General features: G+C 35.2%; 1 long non-coding RNA gene across 4 annotated transcripts; it reads right to left on the bottom strand.

Moving 5' to 3' along the window:
• Positions 1 to 13,265: 13,265 nt before the first annotated feature.
• LOC311117106 lies at positions 13,266 to 17,709 on the bottom strand. 4 transcript variants are annotated; one of them, XR_014611563.1, is made up of 6 exons: positions 17,306 to 17,708; positions 16,995 to 17,104; positions 16,782 to 16,831; positions 16,084 to 16,326; positions 15,232 to 15,327; positions 13,266 to 14,314 (listed from the first exon to the last, which is right to left on the bottom strand). It is a non-coding gene; the product is annotated as an uncharacterized lncRNA (long non-coding RNA). The 4 variants fall into 4 exon arrangements; XR_014611561.1 differs by having other exon boundaries at positions 16,084 to 16,831; positions 17,004 to 17,104; positions 17,306 to 17,709; XR_014611562.1 differs by having other exon boundaries at positions 16,084 to 16,831.
• Between the last annotated feature and the right edge of the window lie 2,622 nt (positions 17,710 to 20,331).

Raw genomic sequence — 20,331 nt, 5'->3', positions numbered from 1 at the left:
GATGAACATCTATACATCATAATCCAACCTACCTTGAGAACATTTGGGGAGAGTAATGATAAATCTAAAGAAACTGATTTAATTTGTAGCCTTGAAGACACACTGCTGTTCACAAGGCCTGTACTTATTCATAGTATCAGATTAACACTCTGGTCTGTTCTTTGTCTTGTCTTATTGGTTGTCAATAAACAAAAAAGACAAATAAGTAATTACTCACCCAAAGCTGATCAACCATTGTTCAAGATGGAGAGTCATAAATAATGATCATGTAAAACAGAATGCATGAGTTAATATTGTTCATTGAATTTCTGTCTCATTACATAACTTCATGAAATATCATACATCATATTGGAATGACTGTTCATCACATTCATTACTAATGTACATCTAGGGAAAGGGATGTAATCAGTGCTACTATGTCAGCAGCCTTAGAATGTCTGAATGCTTCATAATAGGACATCAAGCTGAAATCAAGCTGTTCCATTTTAATTTTGGTGTGTGAATTGTTGAGCCCTATGGCAGATATATTGTGGGAGGGCTATGGTATGTAAATTCAGGATAATTTGATGAACATCTATACATCATAATCCAACCTACCTTGAGAACATTTGGAGAGAGTATTGATAAATGTAAAGAAACTGAATTAATTTGGAGCCTTGAAGACACACTGCTGTTCACAAGGCCTGTACTTCTTTATAGGATCAGATTAACACTCTGGTCTGTTCTTTGTCTTGTCTTATTGGTTGTCAATAAACAAAAAAGACAAATAAGTAATTACTCACCCGTAGCTGATCAACCATTGTTCAAGATGGAGATTCATGAATAATGATCATGTAAAACAGAATGCATGAGTTAATATTGTTAATTGAATTTCTGTCTCATTACATAACTTCATGAAATATCATACATCATATTGGAATGACTGTTCATCACATTCATTACTAATGTACATCTAGGGAAAGGGATGTAATCAGTGCTACTATGTCAGCAGCCTTAGAACGTCTGAATACTTCATACTGTGACATCAAGCTTAATTCAAGCTGTTCCATTTTACTTTTGGTGTGCGAATTGTTGAGCTCTATGGCAGATATATTGTGGGAGGGCTATGGTATGTAAATTCAGGATAATTTGAAGAACATCTATACATCATAATCCAACCTACCTTGAGAAAATTTGGAGAGAGTATTGATAAATGTAAAGAAACTGAATTAATTTGGAGCCTTGAAGACACACTGCTGTCCACAAGGCCTGTACTTCTTTATAGGACCAGATTAACACTCTGGTCTGTTCTTTGTCTTGTCTTATTAGTTGTCAATAAACAAAAAAGACAAATAAGTAATTACTCACACATTGCTGATCAACCATTGTTCAAGATGGAGATTCATGAATAATGATCATGTAAAACAGAATGCATGAGTTTATATTGTTCATTGAATTTCTGTCTCATTACATAACTTCATGAAATATCATACATCATATTGGAATGACTGTTCATCACATTCATTACTAATGTACATCTAGGGAAAGGGATGTATTCAGTGCTAATATGTCAGCAGTCTTAGAACGTCTGAATGCTTCATACTAGGACATCAAGCTGAATTCAAGCTGATTCCATTTTCATTTTGAGTGTGAATTGCTGAGCTCTATGGCAGATATATAGTGGGAGGACTATGGTATGTAAATTCAGGATAAATTGAAGAATATCTATACATCATGATCCAACCTACCTTGAGAACATTTGGGGAGAGTAATGATAAATCTAAAAAACCTGATTTAATTTGTAGCCTTGAAGAAGACACACTGCTGTTCACAAGGCCTGTACTTATTCATAGTATCAGATTAACACTCTGGTCTTTTCTTTGTCTTGTGTTATAGGTTGTCAATAAACAAAAAAGACATAAGTAATTACTCACGTTCTTCAGATCATCCATTATCCAAGATGGAGAGTCATGAATAATGATCATGTAAAACAGAATGCATTAGTTATTATTGTTCATTGAATCTGTCTCATTACATAATTTAATGAAATACCATACATCATATTGGAATGACTGTTCATCACATTCATTACTACCGTACATTTAGGGAAAGGGATGTAAGCAGTGCTAATATGTCAGCAGTCTTAGAACGTCTGAATGCTTCATACTAGGACATCAAGCTGAATTCAAGCTGATTCCATTTTAATTTTGAGTGTGAATTGCTGAGCTCTATGGCAGATATATAGTGGGAGGACTATGGTATGTAAATTCAGGATAAATTTAAGAATATCTATACATCATAATCCAACCTACCTTGAGAACATTTGGGGAGAGTAATGATAAATCTAAAGAAACTGATTTAATTTGGAGCCTTGAAGAAGACACACTGCTGTTCACAAGGCCTGTACTTATTCATAGTATCAGATTAACACTCCGGTCTTTTCTTTGTCTTGTGTTATTGGTTGTCAATAAACAAAAAAGACATAAGTAATTACTCACGTCTTTCTGATAATCCATTATCCAAGATGGAGAGTCATGAATAATGATAATGTAAAACAGAATGCATTAGTTATTATTGTTCATTGAATTTCTGTCTCATTACATAATTTAACGAAATATGATACATCATATTGGAATGACTGTTCATCACATTCATTACTAATGTACATCTAGGGAAAGGGATGTAATCAGTGCTACTATGTGAGCAGTCTGAGAATGACTGAATGCTTCATACTGTGACATCAAGCTGAATTCAAGCTGTTCCATTTTAATTTTGGTGTGTGAATTGTTGAGCTCTATGGCAGATATATTGTGGGAGGGCTATGGTATGTAAATTCAGGGTAATTTGATGAACATCTATACATCATAATCCAACCTACCTTGAGAACATTTGGAGAGAGTATTGATAAATGTAAAGAAAATGAATTAATTTGGAGCCTTGAAGACACACTGCTGTTCACAAGGCCTGTACTTCTTTATAGGATCAGATTAACACTCTGGTCTGTTCTTTGTCTTGTCTTAATTGTTGTCAATAAACAAAAAAGACAGATAAGTAATTACTCACCCGCAACTGATCAACCATTGTTCAAGATGGAGATTCATGAATAATGATCACGTAAAACAGAATGCATGAGTTAATATTGTTCATTGAATTTCTGTCTCATTACATAACTTCATGAAATATCATACATCATATTGGAATGACTGTTCATCACATTCATTAATAATGTACATCTAGGGAAAGGGATGTAATCAGTGCTAATATGTCAGCAGTCTTAGAACGTCTATATGCTTCATACTAGGACATCAAGCTGAATTCAAGCTGATTCCATTTTCATTTTGAGTGTGAATTGCTGAGCTCTATGGCAGATATATAGTGGGAGGACTATGGTATGTAAATTCAGGATAAATTGAAGAATATCTATACATCATAATCCAACCTACCTTGAGAACATTTGGAGAGAGTATTGATAAATGTAAAGAAAATGAATTAATTTGGAGCCTTGAAGACACACTGATGTTCACAAGGCCTGTACTTATTCATAGTATCAGATTAACACTCTGGTCTTTTCTTTGTCTTGTCTTATAGGTTGTCAATAAACAAAAAAGACATAAGTAATTACTCACGTTCTTCAGATCATCCATTATCCAAGATGGAGAGTCATGAATAATGATCATGTAAAACAGAATGCATTAGTTATTATTGTTCATTGAATCTGTCTCATTACATAATTTAATGAAATACCATACATCATATTGGAATGACTGTTCATCACATTCATTACTACCGTACATCTAGGGAAAGGGATGTAAGCAGTGCTAATATGTCAGCAGTCTTAGAACGTCTGAATGCTTCATACTAGGACATCAAGCAGAATTCAAGCTGATTCCATTTTAATTTTGAGTGTGAATTGCTGAGCTCTATGGCAGATATATAGTGGGAGGGCTATGGTATGTAAATTCAGGATAAATTGAAGAATATCTATACATCATAATCCAACCTACCTTGAGAACATTTGGGGAGAGTAATGATAAATCTAAAGAAACTGATTTAATTTGGAGCCTTGAAGACACACTGCTGTTCACAAGGCCTGTACTTATTCATAGTATCAGATTAACACTCTGGTCTTTTCTTTGTCTTGTGTTATTGGTTGTCAATAAACAAAAAAGACATAAGTAATTACTCACGTCTTTCTGATAATCCATTATCCAAGATGGAGAGTCATGAATAATGATAATGTAAAACAGAATGCATTAGTTATTATTGTTCATTGAATTTCTGTCTCATTACATAATTTAACGAAATATGATACATCATATTGGAATGACTGTTCATCACATTCATTACTAATGTACATCTAGGGAAAGGGATGTAATCAGTGCTACTATGTGAGCAGTCTGAGAATGACTGAATGCTTCATACTGTGACATCAAGCTGAATTCAAGCTGTTCCATTTTAATTTTGGTGTGTGAATTGTTGAGCCCTATGGCAGATATATTGTGGGAGGGCTATGGTATGTAAATTCAGGGTAATTTGATGAACATCTATACATCATAATCCAACCTACCTTGAGAACATTTGGAGAGAGTATTGATAAATGTAAAGAAAATGAATTAATTTGGAGCCTTGAAGACACACTGCTGTTCACAAGGCCTGTACTTCTTTATAGGATCAGATTAACACTCTGGTCTGTTCTTTGTCTTGTCTTAATTGTTGTCAATAAACAAAAAAGACAGATAAGTAATTACTCACCCGCAACTGATCAACCATTGTTCAAGATGGAGATTCATGAATAATGATCACGTAAAACAGAATGCATGAGTTAATATTGTTCATTGATTTTCTGTCTCATTACATAACTTCATGAAATATCATACATCATATTGGAATGACTGTTCATCAAATTCATTACTAATGTACATCTAGGGAAAGGGATGTAATCAGTGCTAATATGTCAGCAGTCTTAGAACGTCTATATGCTTCATACTAGGACATCAAGCTGAATTCAAGCTGATTCCATTTTCATTTTGAGTGTGAATTGCTGAGCTCTATGGCAGATATATTGTGGGAGGACTATGGTATGTAAATTCAGGATAAATTGAAGAATATCTATACATCATAATCCAACCTACCTTGAGAACATTTGAGGAGAGTAATGATATATGTAAAGAAACTGAATTAATTTGGAGCCTTGAAGACACACTGCTGTTCACAAGGCCTGTACTCCTTTATAGGATCAGATTAACACTCTGGTCTTTTCTTTGTCTTGTGTTATAGGTTGTCAATAAACAAAAAATACATAAGTAATTACTCACGGTCTTCAGATCATCCATTATCCAAGATGGAGAGTCATGAATAATGATCATGTAAAACAGAATGCATTAGTTATTATTGTTCATTGAATTTCTGTCTCATTACATAATTTAATGAAATACCATACATCATATTGGAATGACTGTTCATCACATTAATTACTAACGTACATCTAGGGAAAGGGATGTAATCAGTGCTACTATGTGAGCAGCCTTAGAATGTCTGAATGCTTCATACTTTGACATCAAGCTGAATTCAAGCTGTTCCATTTTAATTTTGGTGTGTGAATTGTTGAGCCCTATGGCAGATATATTGTGGGAGGGCTATGTGAAATGTTGAGCTCTATGGCAGATATATTGTGGGAGGGCTATGTGAAATGTTGAGCTCTATGGCAGATATATTGTGGGAGGGCTATGTGAAATGTTGAACTATATGGCAGATATATTGTTGGAGGGCTATGGTATTGCTCCTGATCATCCATTATCCAAGTTGGAGAGTAATGAATAATGATAATGTATAACAAAATGTATGAGTTATTACAGTTACAGTGGGGAAAGAAAGTATTTAGTCAGCCACCAACTGCGCAAGTTCTCCCACTTAATAAGATGAGAGAGGCCTGTAATTTTCATCATAGGTACACGTCAACTATGACAGACAAAATGAGCATTTATTTCCCAGAAAATCACATTGTAGGATTTTTAATGAATTTATTTGCAAATTATGGTGGAAAATAAGTATTTGGTCAATAACAAAAGTTTCTCAATACTGATATATACCCTTTGTTGGCAATGACACAGGTCACACGTTTTCTGTAAGTCTTCACAAGGTTTTCACACACTGTTGCTGGTATTTTGGCCCATTCCTCCATGCAGATCTCCTCTAGAGCAGTGATGTTTTGGGGCTCTGGCTGGGCAACACTGACTTTCAACTCCCTCCAAAGATTTTCTATGGGGTTGAGATCTGGAGACTGGCTAGGCCACTCCAGGACCTTGAAATGCTTCTTACGAAGCCACTCCTTCGTTGCCCGGGCGGTGTGTTTGGGATCATTGTCATGCTGAAAGACCCAGCCACGTTTCATCTTCAATGCCCTTGCTGATGGAAGGAGGTTTTCACTCAAAATCTCACGATACATGGCCCCATTCATTCTTTCCTTTACACGGATCAGTCGTCCTGGTCCCTTTGCAGAAAAACAGCCCCAAAGCATGATGTTTCCACCCCCATGCTTCACAGTAGGTATGGTGTTCTTTGGATGCAACTCAGCATTCTTTGTCCTCCAAACACGACGAGTTGAGTTTTTACCAAAAAGTTATATTTTGGTTTCATCTGACCATATGACATTCTCCCAATCCTCTTCTGGATCATCCAAATGCACTCTAGCAAACTTCAGACGGGCCTGGACATGTACTGGCTTAAGCAGGGGGACATGTCTGCACTGCAGGATTTGAGTCCCTGGCGGCGTAGTGTGTTACTGATGGTAGGCTTTGTTACTTTGGTCCCAGCTCTCTGCAGGTCATTCACTAGGTCCCCCCGTGTGGTTCTGGGATTTTTGCTCACCGTTCTTGTGATCATTTTGACCCAACTTGGTGAGATCTTGCGTGGAGCCCCAGATCGAGGGAGATTATCAGTGGTCTTGTATGTCTTCCATTTCCTAATAACTGCTCCCACAGTTGATTTCTTCAAACCAAGCTGCTTACCTATTGCAGATTCAGTCTTCCCAGCCTGGTGCAGGTCTACAATTTTGTTTCTGGTGTCCTTTGACAGCTCTTTGGTCTTGGCCATAGTGGAGTTTGGAGTGTGACTGTTTGAGGTTGAGGACAGGTGTCTTTTATACTGATAACAAGTTCAAACAGGTGCCATTAATACAGGTAACGAGTGGAGGACAGAGGAGCCTCTTAAAGAAGAAGTTACAGGTCTGTGAGAGCAAAAAATCTTGCTTGTTTGTAGGTGACCAAATACTTATTTTCCACCATAATTTGCAAATAAATTCATTAAAAATCCTACAATGTGAATTTCTGGAAAAAAAATGCTCAATTTGTCTGTCATAGTTGACGTGTACCTATGATGAAAATTACAGGCCTCTCTCATCTTTTTAAGTGGGAGAACTTGCACAATTGGTGGCTGACTAACTACTTTTTTCCCCCACTGTACATTCAATCTCATTTCTGTCACATTACATTATTCAATCAAATACCACACATCATACTGCAATGACTGTTCAACACATTCATTACTAATGTACATCTAGGGAAAGGGATGTAATCAGTGCTACTATGTCAGCAGTCTTAGAATGTCTGAATGCTTCATACTAGGACATCAAGTTGAATTCAAGCTGATTCCATTTTAATTTTGAGTGTGAATTGCTGAGCTCTATGGCAGATATATTGTGGGAGGACTATGGTATGTAAATTCAGGATAAATTGAAGAATATCTATACATCATAATCCAACCTACCTTGAGAACATTTGGGGAGAGTAATGATAAATCTAAAGAAACTGATTTAATTTGTAGCCTTGAAGAAGACACACTGCTGTTCACAAGGCCTGTACTTATTCATAGTATCAGATTAACACTCTGGTATTTTCTTTGTCTTGTGTTATAGGTTGTCAATAAACAAAAAAGACATAAGTAATTACTCACGTTCTTCAGATCATCCATTATCCAAGATGGAGAGTCATGAATAATGATCATGTAAAACAAAATGCATTAGTTATTATTGTTCATTGAATCTGTCTCATTACATAATTTAATGAAATACCATACATCATATTGGAATGACTGTTCATCACATTCATTGCTAATGTACATCTAGGGAAAGGGATGTAAGCAGTGCTAATATGTCAGCAGTCTTAGAACGTCTGAATGCTTCATACTAGGACATCAAGCTGAATTCAAGCTGATTCCATTTTAATTTTGAGTGTGAATTGCTGAGCTCTATGGCAGATATATAGTGGGAGGACTATGGTATGTAAATTCAGGATAAATTGAAGAATATCTATACATCATATGATCCAACCTACCTTGAGAACATTTGGGGAGAGTAATGATAAATCTAAAGAAACTGATTTAATTTGTAGCCTTGAAGAAGACACACTGCTGTTCACAAGGCCTGTACTTATTCATAGTATCAGATTAACACTCTGGTCTTTTCTTTGTCTTGTGTTATAGGTTGTCAATAAACAAAAAAGACATAAGTAATTACTCACGTTCTTCAGATCATCCATTATCCAAGATGGAGAGTCATGAATAATGATCATGTAAAACAGAATGCATTAGTTATTATTGTTCATTGAATCTGTTTCATTACATAATTTAATGAAATACCATATATCATATTGGAATGACTGTTCATCACATTCATTACTAACGTACATCTAGGGAAAGGGATGTAAGCAGTGCTACTATGTGAGCAGTCTGAGAATGACTGAATGCTTCATACTGTGACATCAAGCTGAATTCAAGCTGTTCCATTTTAATTTTGGTGTGTGAATTGTTGAGCCCTATGGCAGATATATTGTGGGAGGGCTATGGTATGTAAATTCAGGATAATTTGATGAACATCTATACATCATAATCCAACCTACCTTGAGAACATTTGGAGAGAGTATTGATAAATGTAAAGAAACTGAATTAATTTGGAGCCTTGAAGACACACTGCTGTTCACAAGGCCTGTACTTCTTTATAGGATCAGATTAACACTCTGGTCTGTTCTTTGTCTTGTCATATTGGTTGTCAATAAACAAAAAATACAAATAAGTAATTACTCACCCGTAGCTGATCAACCATTGTTCAAGATGGAGATTCATGAATAATGATCATGTAAAACAGAATGCATGAGTTAATATTGTTCATTGAATTTCTGTCTCATTACATAACTTCATGAAATATCATACATCATATTGGAATGACTGTTCATCACATTCATTACTAATGTACATCTAGGGAAAGGGATGTAATCAGTGCTACTATGTCAGCAGCCTTAGAACGTCTGAATGCTTCATACTGTGACATCAAGCTGAATTCAAGCTGTTCCATTTTACTTTTGGTGTGCGAATTGTTGAGCTCTATGGCAGATATATTGTGGGAGGGCTACGGTATGTAAATTCAGGATAATTTGATGAACATCTATACATCATAATCCAACCTACCTTGAGAACATTTGGGGAGAGTAATGATAAATCTAAAGAAACTGATTTAATTTGTAGCCTTGAAGACACACTGCTGTTCACAAGGCCTGTACTTATTCATAGTATCAGATTAACACTCTGGTCTGTTCTTTGTCTTGTCTTATTGGTTGTCAATAAACAAAAAAGACAAATAAGTAATTACTCACCCAAAGCTGATCAACCATTGTTCAAGATGGAGAGTCATAAATAATGATCATGTAAAACAGAATGCATGAGTTAATATTGTTCATTGAATTTCTGTCTCATTACATAACTTCATGAAATATCATACATCATATTGGAATGACTGTTCATCACATTCATTACTAATGTACATCTAGGGAAAGGGATGTAATCAGTGCTACTATGTCAGCAGCCTTAGAATGTCTGAATGCTTCATAATAGGACATCAAGCTGAAATCAAGCTGTTCCATTTTAATTTTGGTGTGTGAATTGTTGAGCCCTATGGCAGATATATTGTGGGAGGGCTATGGTATGTAAATTCAGGATAATTTGATGAACATCTATACATCATAATCCAACCTACCTTGAGAACATTTGGAGAGAGTATTGATAAATGTAAAGAAACTGAATTAATTTGGAGCCTTGAAGACACACTGCTGTTCACAAGGCCTGTACTTCTTTATAGGATCAGATTAACACTCTGGTCTGTTCTTTGTCTTGTCTTATTGGTTGTCAATAAACAAAAAAGACAAATAAGTAATTACTCACCCGTAGCTGATCAACCATTGTTCAAGATGGAGATTCATGAATAATGATCATGTAAAACAGAATGCATGAGTTAATATTGTTAATTGAATTTCTGTCTCATTACATAACTTCATGAAATATCATACATCATATTGGAATGACTGTTCATCACATTCATTACTAATGTACATCTAGGGAAAGGGATGTAATCAGTGCTACTATGTCAGCAGCCTTAGAACGTCTGAATACTTCATACTGTGACATCAAGCTTAATTCAAGCTGTTCCATTTTACTTTTGGTGTGCGAATTGTTGAGCTCTATGGCAGATATATTGTGGGAGGGCTATGGTATGTAAATTCAGGATAATTTGAAGAACATCTATACATCATAATCCAACCTACCTTGAGAAAATTTGGAGAGAGTATTGATAAATGTAAAGAAACTGAATTAATTTGGAGCCTTGAAGACACACTGCTGTCCACAAGGCCTGTACTTCTTTATAGGACCAGATTAACACTCTGGTCTGTTCTTTGTCTTGTCTTATTAGTTGTCAATAAACAAAAAAGACAAATAAGTAATTACTCACACATTGCTGATCAACCATTGTTCAAGATGGAGATTCATGAATAATGATCATGTAAAACAGAATGCATGAGTTAATATTGTTCATTGAATTTCTGTCTCATTACATAACTTCATGAAATATCATACATCATATTGGAATGACTGTTCATCACATTCATTACTAATGTACATCTAGGGAAATGGATGTAATCAGTGCTACTATGTGAGCAGTCTGAGAAAGTCTATATGCTTCATACTATGACATCAAGCTGAATTCAAGCTGTTCCATTTTAATTTTGGTGTGTGAATTGTTGAGCTCTATGGCAGATATATTGTGGGAGGGCTATGGTATGTAAATTCAGGATAATTTGAAGAACATCTATACATCATAATCCAACCTACCTTGAGAACATTTGGGGAGAGTAATGATAAATCTAAAGAAACTGATTTAATTTGTAGCCTTGAAGAAGACACACTGCTGTTCACAAGGCCTGTACTTATTCATAGTATCAGATTAACACTCCGGTCTTTTCTTTGTCTTGTGTTATTGGTTGTCAATAAACAAAAAAGACATAAGTAATTACTCACATCTTCCTGATAATCCATTATCCAAGATGGAGAGTCATGAATAATGATCATGTAAAACAGAATGCATTAGTTATTATTGTTCATTGAATTTCTGTCTCATTACATAATTTAATGAAATATCATACATCATATTGGAATGACTGTTCATCACATTCATTACTAATGTACATCTATGGAAAGGGATGTAATCAGTGCTACTATGTTAGCAGCCTTAGAATGTCTGAATGCTTCATAATAGGACATCAAGCTGAATTCAAGCTGTTCCATTTTAATTTTGGTGTGTGAATTGTTGAGCCCTATGGCAGATATATTGTGGGAGGGCTATGGTATGTAAATTCAGGATAATTTGATGAACATCTATACATCATAATCCAACCTACCTTGAGAACATTTGGAGAGAGTATTGATAAATGTAAAGAAACTGAATTAATTTGTAGCCTTGAAGACACACTGCTGTTCACAAGGCCTGTACTTCTTTATAGGATCAGATTAACACTCTGGTCTGTTCTTTGTCTTGTCTTATTGGTTGTCAATAAACAAAAAAGACAAATAAGTAATTACTCACCCGTAGCTGATCAACCATTGGTCAAGATGGAGATTCATGAATAATGATCATGTAAAACAGAATGCATGAGTTAATATTGTTCATTGAATTTCTGTCTCATTACATAACTTCATGAAATATCATACATCATATTGGAATGACTGTTCATCACATTCATTACTAATGTACATCTAGGGAAAGGGATGTAATCAGTGCTACTATGTGAGCAGTCTGAGAATTACTGAATGCTTCATACTGTGACATCAAGCTGAATTCAAGCTGTTCCATTTTACTTTTGGTGTGCGAATTGTTGAGCTCTATGGCAGATATATTGTGGGAGGGCTATGGTATGTAAATTCAGGATAATTTGAAGAACATCTATACATCATAATCCAACCTACCTTGAGAACATTTGGAGAGAGTATTGATAAATGTAAAGAAACTGAATTAATTTGGAGCCTTGAAGACACACTGCTGTTCACAAGGCCTGTACTTCTTTATAGGACCAGATTAACACTCTGGTCTGTTCTTTGTCTTGTCTTATTAGTTGTCAATAAACAAAAAAGACAAATAAGTAATTACTCACACATTGCTGATCAACCATTGTTCAAGATGGAGATTCATGAATAATGATCATGTAAAACAGAATGCATGAGTTAATATTGTTCATTGAATTTCTGTCTCATTACATAACTTCATGAAATATCATACATCATATTGGAATGACTGTTCATCACATTCATTACTAATGTACATCTAGGGAAAGGGATGTAATCAGTGCTACTATGTGAGCAGTCTGAGAAAGTCTATATGCTTCATACTATGACATCAAGCTGAATTCAACACTGTAAACCCTAATAAGTTCACATAACTCAAAAATTATTTTGTAACAGATTACACAAAAATATTTTAGTGATGTTTTTAAATGTTTTAAGTTTACATAAAATAAAAATTATATTTACAGTTGCCTTAAATTATCTCAATGTTATATTATAAATATTGATATTCCTCAACTTATAATTATGGATTAATTCACTTAAAATTTTCAATATTTTTCAACTCATATAATGTGGGAAATACACTCAAAAGTTTCAATATTTTTCAACTCATATAATGTGGGAAATACACTCAAAATTTTCAATATTTTTCAACTCATATAATGTGGGAAATACACTCAAAACTTTCAATATTCTTCAACTCATAAATGTGGGAAATACACTCAAAATATTAAATATTCTTCAACTCATATAATGTGTGAAATACACTCAAAATTTTCAATATTCTTCAACTCATAATGTGGGACATGCAATCAAAATTAATTCTAAACTGAAATACTGATGTCGGTCCATTACACAATTATAATCAGCGAATAATGTTAGAAAACATGAAAGTGACACCACAGTGACAATTTAACTTTTTTTTTATTCAACACAATGTGCTTTTAAAAAGGCACGAATCAAAAGGAGCTCAGTCAAAACAAAGTGCTTGTCATAAATTAAAACAAAAAAGGAAGTGACTCCATAAAAACAAAATGTGTTTTAAAGTACATTAAGTGTTAATAGTTCCATATTCTGATAGTGGTCATTGCTACAGAGGGTAGATTCAGTATTTTCGGTCTCCATATCACATTATTCAGAAAACATTATGATAAAAACTCACAAAGGCTTCATGTTAAAATTCAATAAGATTCTAATTATAATCCATCCTCAACAGCAATAACAACTATTAGAATGTGGAGCCATTTAAAACGTTTTGGCACTTACTGTACCTTGAAGGCTGCAACTAACTTTTTTAAAATAAAACATTCAAATAAAAGTACTGGTTTCTACTGTGCCGTACTTCAACTGGCAACATCAAGGTAAGCATTAGGTCACACAACATTAAACATGTATAGTGCATGAATTAAATAGTCGTTTCCCACAACTACAGTGCAAAAACTTGGGCTTGGCAATACGTCAATGTTGTGATATTTATCTATTAACAATCAATGTATTAAATCTGAGGTAGTAGAGGCAAACAGTGTAACATATTAAACATGAGGTAGAAGAGGCAAATTATTACATTTGTAAAGAGGGGAAAAAAACAAAAAATATCCTCAATACTCAGCTCAACAAATAGTCCATTCTGAGTGATTCACTCATTGAACAAATCATTCTTCAGTGTCAGTAGACGCCCTTTCAGTGGTTTGTTGTCCTCAAGACACATCACAACTTTTTGGATAAATGTGAATGTAAGCTCGAGATTCTTTGGGTACTGTAGGTCTAGTGCATAGACATACCCAAAGAGCAGGATAAATGAGTCAGCCAGGTTTGTGGGACCACTCACAAGTATTTCATCTTCCACGACAATACAGATGCTCTCAGGGCTGAAGAGGGCCGCATCAGTAGTATCATCAGTGACAACTGTCAGGAGAGCCACCGGAGTGTCAGTGAGGTCTGGACCATCTGCTGACTATAAAACACAAATAATACAAAAATGAGTTCAGCCCCTCAAGGATACAAATCATGCTAATGATGTCTAGACATTACGGTCACTTTGCACTTAGACTGCAGCTAAGCTACATGTTTAAACTATTTTCTTTACACATGCTTATTATTTTATGTTAGTTTCACACCTACCTGTAAGCATACTTTTTGTTTAGTGGAATTCTTTATACTTACCTTTTCATTTATGTAATTTCTACATGTCAGTTTGCAGAATAACAACTCAAGGAAACTTCATAAACAGGTTCTGGGGGCTATTCCAGAAAGGAGGTTCAACAAACTGAGCCTAACCCTGAACTCAGAGTTGACTTACCCTGTGAAGTGAAACTGAGTTTTCAGTTACAGAACAGCTGATCTGAGTTAGGTAAGTTGACTCAGAGTACGTTAACTCGGAGTTGAGCTTGTGCCTGACGACTAGTAAAAAGCCATCATCAATGGAGCTCCGATACGGTTATTCACCATGGCAACGGGAGAAAACAGGAAGCAGACATTTTCTGGCTGCGGCTGTTATATAAATCACTGACAGAGTTTCAGATGCAGTCGTCTTTTCATTTTGAATTTAACATCACTTTATTTTATATTAGCCTTTAAGGAAGTGGTTGAATGTTGTTCAATGTTTTATTTTAGGCTATTTTGTTTTATTTAAAATCGGCTGAAAATGAAATATAAAAACATTTTATCTCATACTCAATGCGGCGACAAACTAGAAACACAGACTTTGAAATTACGTTGTTGGAAAAAATACAATTGGCTATACTGATGGTTTTCACATAACCTGCTTTCTGGAATGCCCCTCTGGTTCTCCTATAGTTCTTTGAGTGATGTCATGTTTAAGCTGACTGAATAGCTAAGCAAAGGGATTGATAGTGAGGCCAGTACACTTACATTACAGGTCCTGAAAAACTTGGAGGCATCTTCACGCAGGTACACAGGAAGTGCACGAAGGACGAGGGCCCGTCTCATATTTACATCACGTTGTTCCTACATGGACAAAAAATATCCATTACAATAATAATTACACAAATATCAAAAACAGTCATTGTACACTAATTATAGCAAAAATGAAAATGTTAAAAGATAAGCAAGTTAGTTATTAACAAGCAAAGCATCAAAGTTGTGTGCTTATAGATCTGCTATTTCTGTTGTTGTTCTTTGTATTTAACAAAGTATTAATAAAGGGTTCAAGTGATCAACTGTTGACCCCACAGTTGAGATAAAAACATTTAGAGAAATAGCAAAAGAATGACTGTGGAAACACATAAAATAAAACCAATTATTAGTGTAACCCTCTCACCAGGCTCGAATTTGACTCTCACGATATTACCTTATTTAGAATATCTGAACAGCATGGGATATTAGGTGAGAAGGACATCTCCAATAAGAATCCCTATTGTAAACTTGCTAGGGTGAATGACAAATAGGGTATTAACTTCAGATAGAATGATTATAGACTTGGTTATTGTTATAAGGATATGCTTTCCCATGCATTAAATGAAACTGAAACAGTAAATGACTCCACCAATACAACAGACATAAGGTTCAAGATCTATATTAATCAAATGTTCAATGTATCACATCAAAAGAAATACAAATTATAAACCCCAATGATTTTTCCACAACCCCATGTCCAAATTATTTGCAAGCTTGCTTAAACCCTGGGCGCGCGTTGGAGCTCATAAAAAAAAATGACGACATACATAAAGTCCCGAAGTCCACCCCACATTTGTAGTTACTCACTACTTGTAGATAATGCCTCAGCAAAATATAGTAGTTCCGTGCAGGTGTCCTCACAAGATCCACCGCGAACACAGCTATCAATGCAGCCAGTACTCCGTAGCAGAAACAGACATCCGTTGGAAACCCGAACTGATCGTCACAAGCAATTCTCTCCAAGTCTTGCACGATGCTAGGCTAACCTCTAGGATGTCGAATGTCTCCACAATGCGACGGCAGCTTCAGTCTCCACTTGGTCTTTCTTAACTAAATAATAAACACTCTCTTATAGAAATAAAATCAGGATTTACCTTAAAAAAAACTCTGTAGGTATGGTTTTGTTCTCTCTTTATCGTTTCCTTTGGTCGTTTTTCCTTCACCAACCCCACTAACGTCTCTCCTCTCCCTTCTTTCAACTTTTCCCTCCCTTTTCTTTCCCGGCAACCAGTCCACTCTCCCATTGGCCACAACTTAACAAGTTAGCTCATTGGTCAAAACTTTAACGAGATACGTGGGAAATTTAAACTTAAAAGTAAACCAACCTATTCACTTGTAAAAAAAATTTAAAACATTGCTTCAAAAGAAATGCATTAATGACATTACAAATCAGGAGCTATTCGATCACCTTTTAAATCTAATACCAATGAATTATAACAAATACACTCTATACTTGGTTTTAGGAATGTATTACATTAGTAACACTATTTCATAATACATCCTACCTGAACTGTTAAAAGGATTTCGAGATGATCTCACAACCACACACTTGAGCCTAGGAAGAAATACAAACACAGGCCTGGTTAGCATCATGATAACACACTCACATTATGTTGTTTAGCATTGTTCGTTTCACGCTAGCACACACGTACACACAGCTCGATAACGTAAAATATTTACTGTGTAAGGCAGACACTTATTGAAATAAGGATACTCACAGTACGCACTTGCATTACCGGCGAACAGCGAAAACTCATGGACCTTGCTCCACCGTCAATATCCCGGGCAAACATGCATTATGGGAAATGTAGTTCATCCAGGAATCCTGCTGATAACGTTACACCGTTGTAAGATGAAGTAACGTAACGTATTTATCACATATTTAACAACTTCTAAAGTTACAATTACTTGGATTTTTACACTATTTACAACGAATATTCACTGTGCACATTGTACAAATGTATTCCCAGTTCCACATTTAAGACTATCGAAATTCAATTGAAAAAAAAAAAAAAACAGAGTTACTTACCAAATCAGAGGTGATGATAAGATGGCGCTTAAGAAAACGAGGGCAATAAGACTAATGATAAAAACGGAGGTGGTGGTGGTTTCAAGCGGGCAGCATAAAAGTGCGCATTGCAAACAAATTAAAACAAATTAAACTGTGTTCCACATCCACACGGGCGGCCCAAACATCCCCGCATCTCGGCTAAATTCAAGATGGCTGACTCAGCTTTCCTGAGAGAGAGATGACCCACCCACCAGAACGTCATGACGTCGATAACGTCATGACACTACCTAAACTTTTTGAGCGTTCCACACAAATTACCTATAAAATATTGAGCCCTCTTCAATTAAAGTGGCATAAATCTCAACAGAGCTCAAAACTTTATAGTTTGGTCAACTGCATAACGACATTTGACTGTTATGACCTTATTACTTATGAGCTAGTACAACTGTTTGGGAATACAGTGAAGCTGTTCCATTTTAATTTTGGTGTGTGAATTGTTGAGCTCTATGGCAGATATATTGTGGGAGGGCTATGGTATGTAAATTCAGGATAATTTGAAGAACATCTATACATCATAATCCAACCTACCTTGAGAACATTTGGGGAGAGTAATGATAAATCTAAAGAAACTGATTTAATTTGTAGCCTTGAAGAAGACACACTGCTGTTCACAAGGCCTGTACTTATTCATAGTATCAGATTAACACTCCGGTCTTTTCTTTGTCTTGTGTTATTGGTTGTCAATAAACAAAAAAGACATAAGTAATTACTCACGTCTTCCTGATAATCCATTATCCAAGATGGAGAGTCATGAATAATGATCATGTAAAACAGAATGCATTAGTTATTATTGTTCATTGAATTTCTGTCTCATTACATGATTTAATGAAATATCATACATCATATTGGAATGACTGTTCATCACATTCATTACTAATGTACATCTAGGGAAAGGGATGTAATCAGTGCTACTATGTCAGCAGTCTGAGAATTACTGAATGCTTCATACTGTGACATCAAGCTGAATTCAAGCTGTTCCATTTTACTTTTGGTGTGCGAATTGTTGAGCTCTATGGCAGATATATTGTGGGAGGGCTATGGTATGTAAATTCAGGATAATTTGAAGAACATCTATACATCATAATCCAACCTACCTTGAGAACATTTGGGGAGAGTAATGATAAATCTAAAGAAACTGATTTAATTTGTAGCCTTGAAGACACACTGCTGTTCACAAGGCCTGTACTTATTCATAGTATCAGATTAACACTCTGGTCTGTTCTTTGTCTTGTCTTATTGGTTGTCAATAAACAAAAAAGACAAATAAGTAATTACTCACCCAAAGCTGATCAACCATTGTTCAAGATGGAGAGTCATAAATAATGATCATGTAAAACAGAATGCATGAGTTAATATTGTTCATTGAATTTCTGTCTCATTACATAACTTCATGAAATATCATACATCATATTGGAATGACTGTTCATCACATTCATTACTAATGTACATCTAGGGAAAGGGATGTAATCAGTGCTACTATGTGAGCAGTCTGAGAAAGTCTATATGCTTCATACTATGACATCAAGCTGAATTCAAGCTGTTCCATTTTAATTTTGGTGTGTGAATTGTTGAGCTCTATGGCAGATATATTGTGGGAGGGCTATGGTATGTAAATTCAGGATAATTTGAAGAACATCTATACATCATAATCCAACCTACCTTGAGAACATTTGGGGAGAGTAATGATAAATCTAAAGAAACTGATTTAATTTGTAGCCTTGAAGAAGACACACTGCTGTTCACAAGGCCTGTACTTATTCATAGTATCAGATTAACACTCCGGTCTTTTCTTTGTCTTGTGTTATTGGTTGTCAATAAACAAAAAAGACATAAGTAATTACTCACATCTTCCTGATAATCCATTATCCAAGATGGAGAGTCATGAATAATGATCATGTAAAACAGAATGCATTAGTTATTATTGTTCATTGAATTTCTGTCTCATTACATAATTTAATGAAATATCATACATCATATTGGAATGACTGTTCATCACATTCATTACTAATGTACATCTAGGGAAAGGGATGTAATCAGTGCTACTATGTTAGCAGCCTTAGAATGTCTGAATGCTTCATAATAGGACATCAAGCTGAATTCAAGCTGTTCCATTTTAATTTTGGTGTGTGAATTGTTGAGCCCTATGGCAGATATATTGTGGGAGGGCTATGGTATGTAAATTCAGGATAATTTGATGAACATCTATACATCATAATCCAACCTACCTTGAGAACATTTGGAGAGAGTATTGATAAATGTAAAGAAACTGAATTAATTTGGAGCCTTGAAGACACACTGCTGTTCACAAGGCCTGTACTTCTTTATAGGATCAGATTAACACTCTGGTCTGTTCTTTGTCTTGTCTTATTGGTTGTCAATAAACAAAAAAGACAAATAAGTAATTACTCACCCGTAGCTGATCAACCATTGGTCAAGATGGAGATTCATGAATAATGATCATGTAAAACAGAATGCATGAGTTAATATTGTTCATTGAATTTCTGTCTCATTACATAACTTCATGAAATATCATACATCATATTGGAATGACTGTTCATCACATTCATTACTAATGTACATCTAGGGAAAGGGATGTAATCAGTGCTACTATGTGAGCAGTCTGAGAATTACTGAATGCTTCATACTGTGACATCAAGCTGAATTCAAGCTGTTCCATTTTACTTTTGGTGTGCGAATTGTTGAGCTCTATGGCAGATATATTGTGGGAGGGCTATGGTATGTAAATTCAGGATAATTTGAAGAACATCTATACATCATAATCCAACCTACCTTGAGAACATTTGGAGAGAGTATTGATAAATGTAAAGAAACTGAATTAATTTGGAGCCTTGAAGACACACTGCTGTTCACAAGGCCTGTACTTCTTTATAGGACCAGATTAACACTCTGGTCTGTTCTTTGTCTTGTCTTATTGGTTGTCAATAAACAAAAAAGACAAATAAGTAATTACTCACACATTGCTG

Source organism: Coregonus lavaretus (assembly GCF_964263955.1).
Source record: "Coregonus lavaretus genome assembly, contig: HAP1_SCAFFOLD_401, whole genome shotgun sequence".
Classification (NCBI taxonomy): domain Eukaryota; kingdom Metazoa; phylum Chordata; class Actinopteri; order Salmoniformes; family Salmonidae; genus Coregonus; species Coregonus lavaretus.
This window is presented reverse-complemented; position numbering and strand designations above follow the sequence as displayed.